At 39.8% G+C, this 17,071-nt stretch overlaps 1 long non-coding RNA gene across 1 annotated transcript in view; it reads right to left on the bottom strand.

The window, feature by feature from the left end:
- Positions 1–4,194: 4,194 nt before the first annotated feature.
- The window catches only part of LOC134808187 (uncharacterized), a 114,451-nt gene continuing 101,574 nt past the window's right edge, over positions 4,195–17,071 (bottom strand). The window contains exon 3 of the long non-coding RNA XR_010150624.1: positions 4,195–6,176. This is a non-coding gene — a long non-coding RNA (uncharacterized LOC134808187). The remainder of the gene's footprint in view (positions 6,177–17,071) is intronic.

The following is a 17,071-nucleotide window of genomic DNA, read 5'->3' as shown; positions in this document are numbered from 1 at the left end:
CAGTCCCCACCTTCCTCTTCCTTTTTTTGGTACCCTCCTTTGGTTGTCTCTTAGGTTATTTCCAGAGTTTAAAGTTGTATTTAGCAGGGAGGAGCAGGAAGAGAGGACTTGTTCAGACCTCAAGTTCGCAGTTAACTGAGTAGATATTAGATGAAATCGCAGCATTCATAATAGCGATGTCATTAATACCAATCTCAGTGACTGCAGATTTCAGGAAAAAAAACCAAAACATGTCCTTTGCCTAACCCTTCAGTACACTTATTTTTAAAGTGGGCCTCCATTTTGTAAAGCTGGCGTCAACAGAATGATCAGAGATGTGCGCAGCTTCCACTTGTTTCTAAACATTTGTGAATTTGGCTTCTTGTCTTATTTTCTTCCCCCCTAACACCTCTGTGTCATCACAGTGAACACATATGGCTTTTTTCTTTTCTAGTAAACAACTAAAGATTTTCTACCCCCATTTCCTTCTCCCCTCTTTTCTGCTAACATGATATCCCACAATAATTTTGATAATGTGATGTCACAATGGCCTCCTCATCTCATTGAGGCTCTATAAACTCCATTAACCTTCTATTCCTACAAACACCAGATCCTTCGTAACAAGCTCTAAGATGTAGGCTTCAGCATCACACAGGTGTTTTGATACTTGACAGTACTTAGAAGAATTGCGCCACCAATTATTCTGGAAATCTGGGCATATTTTGGTACAATTTTTGAGCCATGTAGAAGGTTCACAACTGTATACTTTAGGGTGAGATGTGTGAAGACAAGTGGAGCTTCCTTGTTTCTTGGGGCTGATCCAGTTTCTCAGTTTGTCAAACTTAGTCTGATCCAATAATTCAGATATTTCCTTAAGGAAATTCTGGGTGTTCTATATCTTTTGCTCTTCTCCAAGGTAACTTCCAGGCCTTTTAGGTGAGCCTGTTGCAGTCTGGCTGTGGCATGAGTGCCAGAGAGCAGGGCCCTACAAATGCATAGCATTCTGCAATCTCCCCTGTGCTCTAGGTGAGCTGCCCCTCCCCCTGAGCCCACAGCACTGCAGTGTGCCTAACTCCACAGCCATCCAGGCATCGTGATGGCACTTCTTTCCAAAATCCTTGGTCTCAGCCACCTGCCTCATCCCTGAAGAATTTGCAAACTGCAGCCTTGGTCTCAAGCCTAGGAGTTTTGACTCCTTCATCATTTTCTGCAGGGACTTTAAAAATCTCCTGCACACCACACACAGGCTGTGGGACCAGGAGCCTGCCTCAGTCCTGTTTGTTTTGCCTCCTCTTTCGGCCAACCACACATCATGCTGGATGCCAACTGACCCCAGCTTCTCCTGGGAGAAACAGCTTTCCAGCTACAGTACTTCTCCTGGAATGTCCTTGGGGTTTTGCCCTACCTCTAGCTAAAACTCTCCCACTCCCAACCCCACACTGGGGTTCTATCCATGAAAGGAGAGATAGGATGCACACTGACTTTTCTACCTTAGCACTTTCTTTTTTATTTCTTCCATCACCTTCCCAGCCAGGAAAATGGGGCACGCTTATTTCTCCTTGCATTTCCTCAATCTCATACTCCCTCCCTTCTTCATATGGAATTCAATCTCTGGGACCCTTATTCTCTGGGACTCACTCTTGTGTCAGGAGAAGTCCCCCTATCAATAAAGGAGTACAAATCAGTGATTTTCAAAGCATTATACCTGTAATACACAAAGACACTTACTGACCTATTTTGTCCTCTCTGTTTGAAGCACATTCTTCATCACATCTTGCTCACTAGAGAATGCTATCAGCAAAAATCTTCAGCTCATGTAATATTGATTGGGGTGGATGAAGGTGTATGTGTGCATTTCAACTTTAAGACAAGTGAGAATTAATAACCAGATAAAATTAGCAACATCGAGTCTAGTAATAATACATACCACATTGTCATTTCCTGCCAGAGGAACACTGGAGGCATGTTCAAACATTTATCACTATTTAGTATCCAGTTTTCATGAAGTATTTTACTGTCATCCCTAATTAATTCTACCTTTCAACCAGAAGCTTGGGATTGGCTGCTATTGTTATTCTACTCTTATATGTCAGGGAACCGAAGCAGAGGTTAATTAAATGACTTACTCTTATACCCACAGGCTACGTTGGCAAGGCTGTGTCTTAACAGGGTTGCTGGCACAGATGGCCCAAAAGATGGAAATTTAAGTAACCCTGTTCCAGCAGGGGGCACCAGCTACATTACAAATTTGGGTACACCCTAGTATTCTGCTGGTTCAAAATCTTACAAGATGGTATACCCAAGAAAAGTATAGACTCCAGGTGTTGTGAAGAGGACACCGTTCCCTAGTATCCCTCACACCGAATACAGTTCTTGGGATATAGACAGACTAACAAATCAATAGTCACCTTCCTAGCATGTTTTAAACAGTTCAAGACAAGAGTTCTTACTCCCAAAGTTCAACCCATGATGATTTCTATAATCTTATAATCACAGTTATACTTTCACTCCTTTCGCTCTTAAGAATTTGAAGGCCTCATTTTTAAAACCCTGTAATAAAAATCTCTTGGAAAGGCAACTCCATTAATGGAAATGCTCCGGTCAGTGCTTACGGAATTGGAGAAGCGCAAAGCATAAGAAGGAAGAGTGTGTGGTTACAGGATGGGCAAGACGGTCTCCAAGAAAGTGATGCAGGGACACCACCAACCAACTGACTTCCTGTGTCACGCTCTTATTTAGAGTTATGTCTTCTAGATTTAGTGAGTTCTAAACTCTTGCCTCTTTATATATCCCTTAGGTGATACAGTTTAAAGAAAAGCACTTAGGCAGAATTTAGTTCTAATTTTGGGTCCATTGTGAGCCACAGGAAGCAGTTTAAAATTTTCATTGAAAAGAAAGTGTTTTCAAACAGCCAGAAAAGTTCCCTTTATTTTTTCATATCTATTTGCCTAAATAGATACAATGAACTCATCCAGTGTCAAATCAGTAATATGAGTACAAATTATTTGAAGATCTTATTAAAATGCAGATTCTGGTTTTGTAGGCCTAGGGAGGGGTCTGAGACTCCTCATTTCTCACCAGCTCCCACTGTTGTTGGTCCCTATGGAACATATACTGAGTAGCAAGAAGCTAGATGACAAAACAGGATCCATCTTCCTCAGCTTTCAGAGATGGATTGTGCAGAAAGCAGTCTAGAATTCATTAAGATACCCTCTGCCTCTCCACATCAAAAAGGCCATTTCAAAAAAGGGTGTCACATAAGCAAAATGCTTTAAACTCCAAGTGAAAGACGATCTCCAATGAAGGAGTTACTCCTGGTTCTTCTAGATGAGGGAAGCACAAAAGTTCCTAGAGACATAGAAAGACCTTGTCTTTTAAACCTTCTATATTCTTTGCAGTAAAATCAAGATGTAAAAGTTGAGACCTCTACTTCTTTGGGGGGATTGTTTTTAACCTAGAAAACAACACAGCAGTTGTTCAGCATTTTGTTTTAAAGGTGTACTAACAGAAATAGCCTCCAAGTGCATTGCACCAAATTGATGCAAGATCTACATTGAAATTTTTATGTTGACTAATTCCTTATAAAAACAGAATTGATATATTATTGGTCTAGAGGCAGGTGAGGGGGAAGAGGGTAGAAAGTGCTCTGGATGGGGAAGAGGAAGAAAACACTTATTAAGTGATACATACAGCGTGTTAGACAATGTATTATAAACTTGGTGTTCCTAATAGTCCAATGAGTAAATAATACTAGCTTCATTTTACAAGTAAAGAAACTGAGATTTAAGAAAGTTAATCATCTAGTTCAAGTTTGCACAACTATTGGAAGCAGTAAAGCCTGCACCAGCATCGGCCTCACCCTGTTAAAACACAGATGGCTAGGCCCGCCCCTGGAGTTTCTGATTGAGTGGGTCTTGGGTGAAGCCCAAGAACCTGCCTTTCAAAGGAGCTCCCAGTGATGCAGAGGCTGCCCGTCTGGGGACCACAGTAAGAGCCGCAGCTGGTTCTAGGCCAGGTGGTTCCACAGATGAGATCAAGCTTTGTGGATCTCAGGAAACATGGATGCACTTAGAAGAACAATGTTAAAAACCTGGATCCTAAACAGAGTGGCCCAGGAAGAACCCAATTTAAGCCACCATGCATGCTATTGTGTTTGAAGACATTATTTGTAATACACTTTAATGGAAAACAAGGAAAGAAAAATCAGAAATTCTCTTTGGCATCATTTTCTGTATTTTTACTGTTGATAACAAAGAAATCAAAAAATAAATGTTATATGATACACACAAACACACACACGTCTATCTTCAGAAAAGAAACATACATATATTTGGAAGGAGTTGTAGTTTTTCATTTTCCATGTGAAAAATTGAGGATATTCTTCTCCAGCTTGATTGTTAACCATCAACTAATTTCTCGCTACCCTCATACAGTACAAAAACAACGTGGAGAATTTTTATGAGGCAAAATTTATACCAAAAACTCCCCTCCATCTCTCCTCCATATTGTGAATGAGACCCTACAGTGACGAAGACTCCTTTTCTATCTTTCTAGATTCCTGAGGCATATTTCCGAATCTGGAATCAGTCTATTTGACAAGTAGAGGCACATCTCTACCACGGGGCCCCCATCTGTGGGTGTGCATGCGTTTCAGCCATGAGAGTGACAGAGGCCAGAACACGTGGCTAGACTCTCGCCAAGTCCATCAGACCGTTGTTAAGAGGGCTGGAAGAGCCAAACCACAGCACCATCAATGCTGTGATTTATGCTTTGAAAACACTCCAAGTGGAGCAGCCACACATTTATCAATACTAATGCAGGAACTGCATCTGTGAGAAAAATAAGAAAAACAGACAAACAAAAGGGGTAGTAGTGCTTACACTCTGTAAAGGAAGGGTGTCCCGTAGTTTAATAACCTTTTCTATCCCAACTAAACCCTATCTCAGCATATCTTTTTAAAAAGTGGTGATTTCTCCTGAGCAATAAGCAATCTAGACCAAAATCTCCTTGATGATAAGAGGTCATTTCTGATATACTTTGGTTTTCCTACTTTCTGAACTGGCTCAGATGTGCTTACAGGTTGCAGAGACAGTGCAGAAGTCAAACACAACCTTGGATGCGTCATCGCTTCTGGCTCTGCAGGCCCTCTCTGGACCAGTGTTTTCTGCTGTCCTTCCTTCTGTGCCTACTTGTGTCCCTTTGCTGGGAACTGACTCATCCAGAGCCTTTGGATTTGCACTTGATGCCTGGGTCTGGACTCTGCTTTTGTTCCTAGGCATTGTCTCCAGTTCTCTCTCTTCCCTTCCAAATGCTACAGCCAGCTCTGCCCACTGGGGAGCCCTGCATGGCTCCTAGAACCCTGGTACTGATGCAATCACTGGCCAAGTGGCCCAAATGGAAAAGTGGGTGAGGGGAGACTTCACACGCTCACACAGCACCTAATAAGTAACTGCACAACGAGGGTTTCATAAGGGATGGAGGAAGAAAGGAAGGAAGGAAGGAAGGAAAGGAGGATGTGAACACAGGGTGCAATGAGAAAGGGTACTCTAGCCTGCCTGGGCAGGTCACCAGCAAATGTCTATAGAAAGCCCAGAAGCAAGTCGGGCCACAGGCCTCAGAGCTGATGTCCACACGATTCCTTTATTCTCTTTCCACCACTGATCTCGAATTACAGTTCCTGTGCAGATATTTAATAAACTTCTAGAAGTATGTTAATAAAATCTTCATACTTTCATACTCCCTAATATGCCTTTCATTCCATCCTATTTCAAGAAAGCCGTTATGTTTTAGTAATTTTACTCAGATAGGTCTTCATGAAGATACATATTTTTCTTAATGGAAGATGTTTTTGAAAGCTTTTCTTCTCTTCTACCTCCATTCGCAGTCACTTTAGAACCAAAAAAAGAAAAGCTAAGCTGAGGAATCTCCCAGTTCTTCTATTTGCTTTTGAATGGCAAAAGTTCCCCAGTTCTTATCAGAATAGCTCATCCGTTCACTTATTAATCACAGGAGGACCACTGAATGTCAGATTGCTGCAGGCCACCTCCTACGACACAGAAGATCCTTCTGTGAAGAAGCATAAACGAACAATTTTGACTCATCGTCCATTCTAAAGGAAACAGCACAAACAAAAAGTGCGTGTGTCCATTATGGAGAAATCCATAATTTTATTCTCAGCAATCCAACTCTGTTGAATCCTGTGGAGTACATGGAAAAAAGATAGGATCATTGGAAATGCTACAAAGAGTTTTCGAAATGAAATTTTAGCTCAGGCTTTGACACTTACCACACATGTACTTTTTTAAAAAGCTGCATGACATGATGTTACAATTAAAAAGAAAACATCAAAACATGTTGTCACATGCAAATATAAAACAATGGGCCGTGTCTTAGAGCATCTGCTTCAAGTTAACTGCAGATGTGAAATGTTGATAGAAATTATTATCATTGGTGGGTGTTTTGTACTTTACATTATATCACAATTTACTTAATTGGTTCAGACATATTTTAATAAATTTGATCTTAATCCAACCAGGCAGAAGTGTTCTGAAAATTTTACGTAATTGTTATTATAATACCTGAATGCGCTCAAGTAAAGTGCTTTCAACAGTGTCTAGGTATTTAGGAATTTGGAGTTTGGTTTTCAGAGTCTATGAAAATCCCATAGACATTACAATATGAGGCTCTTTTTCCATCTGAAGAAATTTTTACTCCTTTAATGGAAAATCTCAGAGAGAATTTTGGAAAAAGACAAAAAAGGGAGACAGAAGGCCTTTGATTAACATATTTTACATCAAATCACATGTATCGTTCTCTTGGCTCTGCACCTAGGACCTGTCCCCACTGGATGGTGACAGAGGCAGATCACAGCAAGACAGCCTAGCTACTGAAGGCATGTGGCTGAGAGAATCCTGGTGTTCCAGGTGAAAGTTCCAAGACGCTGCATCTTCAGGTCACTCTGGGGTCAAAGATAGTTTCCTATGAGGCTTAGTGGCCAATTGCAGTTCAGAAATAAATAAAAACAATAGGAATAGATAAGCATCCATGTTGATGAATATTGCACTGTACCTGGCACATAATAAACACTCAATAAAATGAAATAAAGCAAAATAAGATTAAACACCAAGAGAACATCGTGAAATCTAACTGAAAAGAACAATACATTTAAACTAAAGCATGCATTATCACTTTGTTATCTAGACTGAACTGTTCAATATAGTAGCCACATGTGACTAATTCAAATTTTAACTAATTAAAATGTGATGAGATTTAAAAATTAGTTCCTCCATTGCACTAGACACATTTCAAGTGACTAACAGGCACTTAGGACTGTATGTACACTGCAGTAGACACAAAGATATAGAATATTTTCATCATCAAACAAGGTTCTGTTTAAAAGTAGCACTGCTCTAAACAATTGCCTGGAAGACACTTGAAGGAATAAAACACGGCTCTGAAATTTTTGATGGAGGAAATACACAGAAAGGACAGAGCAAACGGTACTTTACAGAAAAGCTAATTCATGTGATACCCAAATTGAGGAGAAAAAAGGCTGGGCGTGGTGGCTCACGCCTGTAATCCTAGCACTTTGGGAGGCCAAGGTGGGCTGATAACCCGAGGTCAGGAGTTCGAGACTAGCCTGGCCAACATGGTGAAACCACGTCTCTACGAACAATACAAAAATTAGCCAGGCATGGTGGCACATGCCTGTAATCCCAGCTACTTGGGCGGCTGAGGCAAGAGAATAGCTTGAATCCTGGAGGCAGAAGTTGCAGTGAGTGAGATCGTGACACTGCACACTGCACTCCAGCCTGGGCAGCAGCGTGAGACTCCATCTCAAAAAAACAAAACAAAAAAAAAGGAGAAAAATATACATTTTTATGGGGACATACAGAATATCTGGAGATTCGTTTTGAGGGTGAAATCCCAGGGGAAAAACCACTCAATCATCTAAATCCATCTGCTTATTTTTTGTGTTGTAAAATACAGAGGGAAAAATCATTGTTTTAAATCAGGTTAATAGGACACTATTTGATGTTATTTTTAGTGTTCAATGTAGACTTACAGTCAACACATCAAAGAATGAAATGATCTGTGATACTTGGTGACAGGCAAAAGTACATAGAAATAAAACTTTATGGTATAAGGCATTATTTTCAATTTGGTTTTTCATATTTTTCTTTCAGTGGGAAGATAGCAAGTCTCATCACTTACAGCTTTTTTGTATGACTTATGATGACAATCCACCTTAGTGGTTGAATGCACCATTAAATTTTATCTTCAGTATATTCCCAACATGAAACCTAAATCTCTATTAAGCCTCAGCAATATAATGCAGTAAATTTCTCCAGAGTGGGGATAACCATTACATCTCTGTAAAAAACATCATTTTTTCCACATATGAAAATGGTTAAACTAAAAATTTAATGACTGAATCTAGAAAAGCTCCTTTAGGCCACAGAAAATGAGTTTAATCTGTGAATGTGATTTATGGCTGTCGGGGCAGCAAACTTCATCATGCAGCCATAGCACACAATAAAATATGTTGCAATACTTGCCCTTCCTAATGATGCCTGTCTTTGTCCTATGCATGTATTTAGTACCTTGGTGATTCTCTCTGAGCTATAAGAACATCTATATCCACCCTGCTAGATGAGGCAGATGTAACACCAGCTATCAAGATTACTGACCTGTGACTGAAATATTGCTCAGAAGTAATGTTTTTCTATCCTTAGAACTACAGCATTCTATTTCATCCTGGAGGTAATTTGAAATATAGAGGGGGAGGGTGAAAGTATTAAGATAATGAATTAAACAAGACAGCTACTTAAATTAAGTCACATCCACCCAATTAAGCCAATGTACTGGGAACTACAGCCACTTACCATGTAGTTGTGTATGCAAAATTATAACACAAATTTTCACTGAATGAACCAACACTGTGCGTATTCTCAAGGAATCTGGGGCATTTTTGTTACACAGGAAATGCTAATCAAGGTAAGTTCAAGGGACACTGCTTTGATCAGTTATAGCTTCCTGCCAAATAACTGAGGTTTAATTTAGCCACATATTCTCATTACTTTATAATTAATCAAAATTTATGTAATTTCTTAGCCATTTAAGTATGCATTTATAATTTTCATATAGTTCATCATACCAAGAATGAATGAACATATTGAAGAAAAATATTGTTGGTACATCGAATGCTGATAAAAGTTAAAATATGCTATTTTGATATATTTTATATGAAGAGGTATTCAAATATTATCACTAAGAATTTCCTTCATTAATATTCACACATTTCGAAGGTAAAAATTCATAAATTTTCGCATAATATTTTGCCATTGTCTTATTCCCTGTATTGTTTATTTGCTGTGTAACAAATCAGTACTCCAAAACTTATGCCCTAAAATAACACATATTTATTGTTTAATACTCCTGTGGGTCAGAAATCTGGGCACAACTTAGCTGGGTCTTCTGCTTCAGGGTTTCTGACAAGGCTGTGATCCAGGTGACATTTAAGACCATAGTCATCTTGGGGCTCAAGTGAGCTGGAATCAGCTTCGCAGCTCTCTCGGTGGTTGCAGGCAGAATCCTGGCCCTCAAAGACTGTTGGACTGAGGGCTTCAGCTCCTTGCTGGCTTAGCGCCATACCATCTGGCCCTGTCCATTACAGCAAGCTCGGGGTAGAGTGAAGAAGAGTATACCAGCAAGATGGAAGTCACAGTCTTCTATACCCTAATCCCAGAGGTGACATCCCGCCACTTTTATTTACTCTATTTGTTAGAAGCAAGTCACCTGGTCCAGTGCACATTCAAGAGAACCTGAATATGAACACTCAAAAAGACCGATTGACTCCAACAGCCTAAGGGAGTGAGTAAAGAGTTAAAGAGCGGAGTTACCAACCTATGTAGGAAGTAAAGATGAAAGGATAGGTTTGAGGGAGGAGGCGATAATGAATTCAGTTCTGTTTAGTTTGAAGTCTCTATGGGATGGTCAGGTGGAGGATGTCCCGTAGGCACTTGACACAGGGTCTGTGAGAGGCCAAGCTAACCACATAGATAAGAAAGCCATTAGCACACGAGAGGTAGGTTTGGGAGCAGGGACAGAGATAGAAAATATGAGGACAGGGACAGAACACTAAGGAGCTCCAACATGTAGGACCAGGCAAAGAAAGAGGATCCAGAAAGGGAACTTAGAGGAATGGTCACAAAGACAGAGTTGTCATCATAATAATATCAAAGAAAAGACAAAAGCAGAAGTGAAGAAATAAGAAAATAAGAAAGAAAAGACTTCTGTTCCATTGTTAAACTGATACAAAGAGATAAAATAAGACAAGGAATTAAATACGTCCATGTGATCTGATAATTCAGAAGTCATTAGAGACCATTAACAAGTGCATTTTCATTTGCTTAATGGTGTGGAAGATAAATTGTAATAGGTTTAGAAGTGACTAAAAGGTGATGAAATGATGGCAACCCGTACAGGCTACACTTCAAGCTTAGTCAAGATATGATTTTTATTTCTCCTGTCAATTTGGTAAATTTTTGCAAAGTATGTTGGCAATGGTGTAAAAACACGGTACTACCATCCAATTCTGGTAGAAATAATTACAAACTGAAATATTCTTTCTGAAAGGCAATGAATATTGACAGCCTCTCATAACCCCCACATTTCACACTAGGAATGTATTCCAAAGAAATAAGCAGGGATGAGGTCGGGCACAGTGGCTTGGCTCATGCCTGTAATCCCAGCACTTTGGGAGGCCGAGGTGGGCGGATCACAAGGTCAGGCGATCGAGACCATCCTGGCTAACACGGTGACACCCCGTCTCTACTAAAAATACAAAAAATTAGCTGGGCGTGGTGGCGGGCGCCTGTAGTCCCAGCTACTCAGGAGGCTGAGGCAGGAGAATGGCATGAACCTGAGAAGTGGAGCTTGCAGTGAGCCGAGATCGCGCCACTGCACTCCAGCCTAGGCCAAAGAGCAAGACTCCATCTCAAAAAAAAAAAAAAAGAGTTCGAGACCAGCCTGACCAACATGGCGAAATCCCGTCTCTACTAACAATACAAAAAATTACCCAGACGTGGTGGCACAATCTTGTAATCCAAACTACTCGGGAGTCTGAGGCAGGAGAATTGCTTGAACCCAGGAGATGGAGGTTGCAGTGAGCCAAGATCGCACCACTGCACTCCAGTCTGGGTGACAGAGTGAGACTCCATCTCAAAAAAAAAAAAAAAAAAATGAAGAAAGAAAAGAAATAAGCAGGGATGAATCCAAAACTTCATAGGTTAATATTGTTGTAACAGTAGAAACCTAAAAACATCTAAAATGCCTAACCATAGAAGACATTTCAAATAAATTAAGGAACACTTTATATGTTGGTAAAGGTAAAACTTTATATTACCGTAGCAGATAAGCCCTAAATTCTCAGTGGCTTAACAAAATATACCTTTATTTCTCCATCCAGCTGTTAAGGGATCCGGTCTGACACAAGTCCCACCCTATTAAACATGCAGAGCCCAAAGTCATCTTGAATATATCTAGTCAAAAGATGGAGGAAGAGAGAAAGGAGAAGGCATATGCACTTCTTAACCAGGTGGAAGTAAAATACATTCCTTCTATCCCCCCCAGTTGCAAGGGGAAGTAAAAAATGCAGTCCTTAAATAGGCAGTTGCTCCCAGCAATCATTTTCTAGTACGGAAGGGGAATAGGATCTCTGTGCATAGCTAGCCTTCTCTGCCACAGTCGCCTTCTCTGCCACAGTCCTCTTCTGGTCAAAATGTATCCATGTGCATCCTCATTCCTACATACAGGATCTATTCCCCACACCCTAGTAGACTTGGAAGCCCCAAGTTCAATGTGTTAAGATTCCCTGGTCAGTCTGGCTCCCCACGAGAACGAATGCAGCAGCATTCTGCTTTTCCAACAAACTCCAAACATGTGTATTATTTCTATTCCTTCTCAATTTTTGCCTACAAACAGAAAAACTTTGCCTGAGGCCATGTAATTTTCCAATGTCCATTTTGTGGGTTGAATTGTGGAATTCAAGTTGAATTCCACAATTGAATTGAATTTGGAAAAGCTGTATTGAAGACCTAATCCTTGATACCTGCGAGTGTGACCTTACTTGGAATTAGGATCTTTGCAAATATAATCAAGTTAAGATAAGGTCATACTGGATCAGGGTGGGCCCTACCTCCAAGGATTGGTATCTTTGTAAGGAGAGAGAGATTTCGACACACACACACACACACACACACACACACACACACACACACACTGCGATAGACATGTGAAGATAGGTGAAGATACAGGCAGAAATTAAAATGATGCAGCTACAAGCCAAGGAGTGTGAAGACGTGTCAACCGCCACCACCAGCAGCTAAGAGGCACAGAGGGATTATTTCCCAGAGGTTTTAAGGAGAATGGCCCTGCCAACCACTTGATTTTGGATTTCTAGGCTTCAGAACTATGAGGGAATGAATTTCTGTTGTTTCAAGGGCCCAGTTTGTGGCAGCCCTAAGAAACTAATATAGCCTGCATTCAACCAACACATTCTACAAATATTCTATTTTCACTTTCTGCATTTACAGCTACAGGCAAATTGATTACCTTTAAACTTATTTTTGGAGACAGTTTAACCAAATGTTTCGTTACCCCATACCCTGGACCTCTGTCTTCCCATGCTTCAGCGCAAGGTTTTTTACTGTTCCCTGCCTGGCATCTAGAAGCAATGTCACATGTTTTAGGATATTTACTATACTAGCTCTCACTTTAAGATACTAGTTTCTATATTTAAGTAACACTAATCAATATAACAGAGAAACTCTATATTTCAGTAGCTTAATCCCATGAAATTTTGTTTCTCACCCTGTAAATCTAGCGGGCAGTCAGGGGGTGGGGGTGTGGAACCGTGTTCTACTCTGTGGGGTCATTCATGACCCTACTTTGATAGGGGCTCTGCCAATCCTCAACACATGGCTTCCAAGGTGACTTTGGTCATTGTGACCCAGTGAACAGATGAAAGAAGTCATAGAGCTTGGAGAAAACCTACTTCTTCACTATTTTGGCCCATAAGCTACACACACCACTCTTAATGAGCACTAGTCGCACGGCCCTACTGTGATGAAGGTGTCCTGGAAGGACAGCCACACCCCAGAAACAACTTTACAGAAGGGAAAAAGAGCATTGCAATGGGCTGAATGCTTGTGTTCCCATAAAATTCATATGTGAAATCCTGATGCCCAATGTGATAGCATTAGGAGGTGGGGGGCTTTGGGAGATAATTAGAATGTAAGCATGGAGCCCTCAGGAATAGGCTGAGTGTCCTTACAGAAGGGACGGGCCTCTCTGTCATGTAAGGATACAATGAGAAGTTGGGTCTGCAATCCAGGACCATTAATTAGCACAAACTTTGCATTCCAAGACTATTCAAGAGGGTGAGAAACATCTCATTAAAATACTTAAAATAATTACAATTACAAACTTAAAATAATTTATATTGTAAGGCATATTTTGTATTTTTACTCTACCTGTATCTAGAATACATCATTACCAATAGGCAGCAGTACATATGTGGTTGGTTATATATTGATATTACCAGTGTTGGGCATGTGAGTAGGACTATTTATAATTTTATTTATTTTTTATACATTTCTATATTTTCCCAATTTATATTTCTAATTTAATACATATATGCTTTTTGAGAATGAAGAATAATAACTGTTGTTCTGATTATAGAATTAAAGAAGTTAAGCATTGTACCTGGCACATAATAGCTGCTCAACAAACTTTTATTGCATTAATGAATGACATTGGATGAGAAAGAAAAGAGAATGGATAGTAATTAGGAGAGCATTTCAGGGTCACAAGAGAGTTTCTGTAAGGATAGGCTATTTGAGCATGTGTATAGGTTGAGGAAAAGAACTTAGTAAAGAAGGAATAAATCTAAGATACACTGTTGGAACATAAGAAGCTGAGATCAAGGGCCTGAGGGGAGACTGGTCTTGGGCAGAAACAGAGACTAAAGAGCAGAGGTTTGCTGAGCAGACAGGCAAATAATAAGGAAGGCAAGGAATTGTTTCATAGTTTATGTATATAACTTTATCTCTGTTCATATTTTATGTATATAACTTTATATACTGTTACCAATATGGCAGAGTTGGTGTTACTCAACCTGAAAAGTCTGTACTCTGACTCCTGTAGCCTCTACACCTCTAAAATTTTCATGTAAAATAGAAAAGGTTTTCTAGGGAGACTGAAAGACTAGGAGCTACGTAGAAGGCTCCAATGGAGTTTTGGGGAGGACAGCACAGTAATGAATAGTCATTGTGTTTAAACTAGGGAGCAATGGAAGATTTAATTACTAAGTGTTCTGTAATGCAGTATTTTAGAAACTTTGTCTCAAGTTATATGCTACTTTCTGTAATTATAGAAATCTAATGTTATTTTATCTAATTTTGATCTGGGTGCAGACAGTGTCAACATCTTGGCTCTAGAATCAATAACATGTTTTCAGGTTTTATGAGTGGTGTTACTCCCCCTCGGAAACCCCCTTTCTCCTGCATCATTCAGGCCACTACAACAGCAGGTGGATCTTCATGATGTTTTTTGTTAGTCTCTGATGGAGGAGAGACTAGTACAGTTTTGGCACATGGACTGAAAATACGTAAGATATAGTTTGCAAAGCCGGCATGTAGAAAAGTTCTGCCTTTGTTAAAAACAAAATCTTATCTCAATAACTTCAAATAATTTCATACAATTTCTTATGCCCTGAATGAGTCTTGGTCTTAGGTATGCATATATGACTTACCTACTTTTTTCCTGCTATTATCCAAGATCTGCACCACCCCCCCACCCCCACCCCATGTCAGATACACTCAAATTTGCTAGTTTCCATACTAAGAGTTCCACCTACTCCTTTTACACTCAGGGGAAGGAACAAGTACTCGTTGTACTTTCCACTTTAAATAGAGAGCACCTGCCAATGCACTTGGCACATAAAGCTTGTGCTCAATAAATGTTAGATACTAATATACGGAACATAGTGGTCTTCGTACACTGCTAAGAATTACCAGTAGTCCAACAATACACTTCCTAGCTCGCTAATGACGTGTGAGTTTAAGAAAGGGCTCAAACCAATCAAGGGAGAAATTTCTTACATTAAAGCATTATACAAGGAGTGAATTCATTATTCAACAATAAATGTTCTGCTGGTTATTAATCCAGGTCCTGGGGATGGTATTTAGAGCTACCAAACCAGCTAACTTCCCTCAGTCATCTATTGCTATAACAGAGTTTGTGCAAGCACAGTTATAAAGACCGTAAGAAGGAAGAAATCCAAGTTGTGCCAAGGCTACTTGGGAGAGAATTATGATGGAAATGTTTATTAAGATTCCCAATAAATAAAATGCCATGCATGGGATGGCTTATTGGTGAATTTGAGCTGTTTCAGGCCGATTTTCTTATAATCCCACATGTGCTCACCAGCTGACCCATATCTTGATATCATCTGCTGGACGTTACTGAGATAATAAGAACATTCTCCTGGGATGGGAGTAGGGATACAAATCAGTTTTCTCAAAGTAATGTCAGTATGTGTGAAATTTACCATAACCACGGGATTGTCAAATATATATATATATATATATATAAGAGATAATCATTGGCTAATCTTATTTTTACAGTAAGCATGGGATGAAAAAGGTTAGTGTATTCATAACTACTATAAAAAACATTAAAATTATCTAAAAATATCATTACTAATGCTTAAATGTAAAGTTAGCACAGCAGTGAACACGAACATTTTAGAGTTGTAGAGGCTCAAGAAGTCAGAGTCCAGAATTTTCAGGCTGAGCAACACCAACTCTGCCTAATTGGAAACAGTAGCAATTAAAGTAGAGGACTATTAAATCCTATCAATATCTCTTTCAACCAATCATGATGCAATTTTCACTGTCAACTTTGTAATCTGTATTAAAGAATAATATCTTTTTCTTTATTGTGTTACAAGTGATGTCCTGTAGGTCATGTAAAAATTAAAAAAAAAAGAGAATTAAATCAATTTTGTAGACAATTTAGTTCTTATTTATATCTACCAAGATTTTTCTCTTGTAATATTCAGATAAAGATAAGTTAGGGGACTTGAATCACACAGATAAAGCTTCGGTGTTTTACTTCATTGTGTTTGGATGAACATACACATATTAAAAGAAAAGACAGACATAATTTCCTGTCATTCATCTAAGGACAATTCAGACTTAATACATGGAAGCAACATTTTTTTAAACAATCACTTAAAAATCTAAGTGCTCCTTGAAAAACATTATTGACCTTTTTTAATCACCAGGGCTTGTATTCTCATCCTTATTTGCACTATTTGTACTGTGTACATCATCAGTCTTAGCGCATCTCCATTCTTGATGCCTGTTTATGAACAAAAACAGAGTTAAGCAATACCTAGTAAGTCCTTCACGTGTGTGGCCCTAAGCGTTCTGTCTATTAAAGGCAGCTGGATTTGAAACCCCGTAGGACCCAACTTGCAAAGATAAGGAAACTAATACAGGGTATGGCCGTAAGCATTGATCCACCTTTCTGGGTCAACAGCTGCTCATCTGTTGATATCTCTGATGAAAGCAGGGGAGCATGACGAAATAGCCATGAACGTATCATGCATCACTCCTTCCGCCATCCCCACCCACAACACCAGAGGTTGATTTTTTTTTTTTTTGGAGATGGAGTCTTGCACTCTTGCTCAGGCTGGAGTGTGGGGGCGCCATCTCGGCTCACTGCAAGCTCTGCCTCCCAGGTTGACGCCATTCTCCTGTCTCAGCCTCCCAAGTAGCTGGGACTACAGGCGCCCACCACCACGCCCGGCTAATTTTTTTTGTATTTTTTTAGTAGAGATGGGGTTTCACCGTGTTAGCCAGGATGGTCTCGATCTCCTGAGCTTGTGATCCGCCCGCCTCAGCCTCCCAGAGTGCTGGGATTATAGGCATGAGCCACCGCATCTGGCCCACAGCTTGATTTTTAAAGGAATAAACTGCTGCACCCAGAGGATTGTTTAATTTTACTGAGAAAGTCCAAAGTT

The sequence above is a fragment of the Pan troglodytes genome, chromosome 14 (genome assembly GCF_028858775.2).
Source record: "Pan troglodytes isolate AG18354 chromosome 14, NHGRI_mPanTro3-v2.0_pri, whole genome shotgun sequence".
In the NCBI taxonomy this organism is placed as follows: domain Eukaryota; kingdom Metazoa; phylum Chordata; class Mammalia; order Primates; family Hominidae; genus Pan; species Pan troglodytes.
This window is presented reverse-complemented; position numbering and strand designations above follow the sequence as displayed.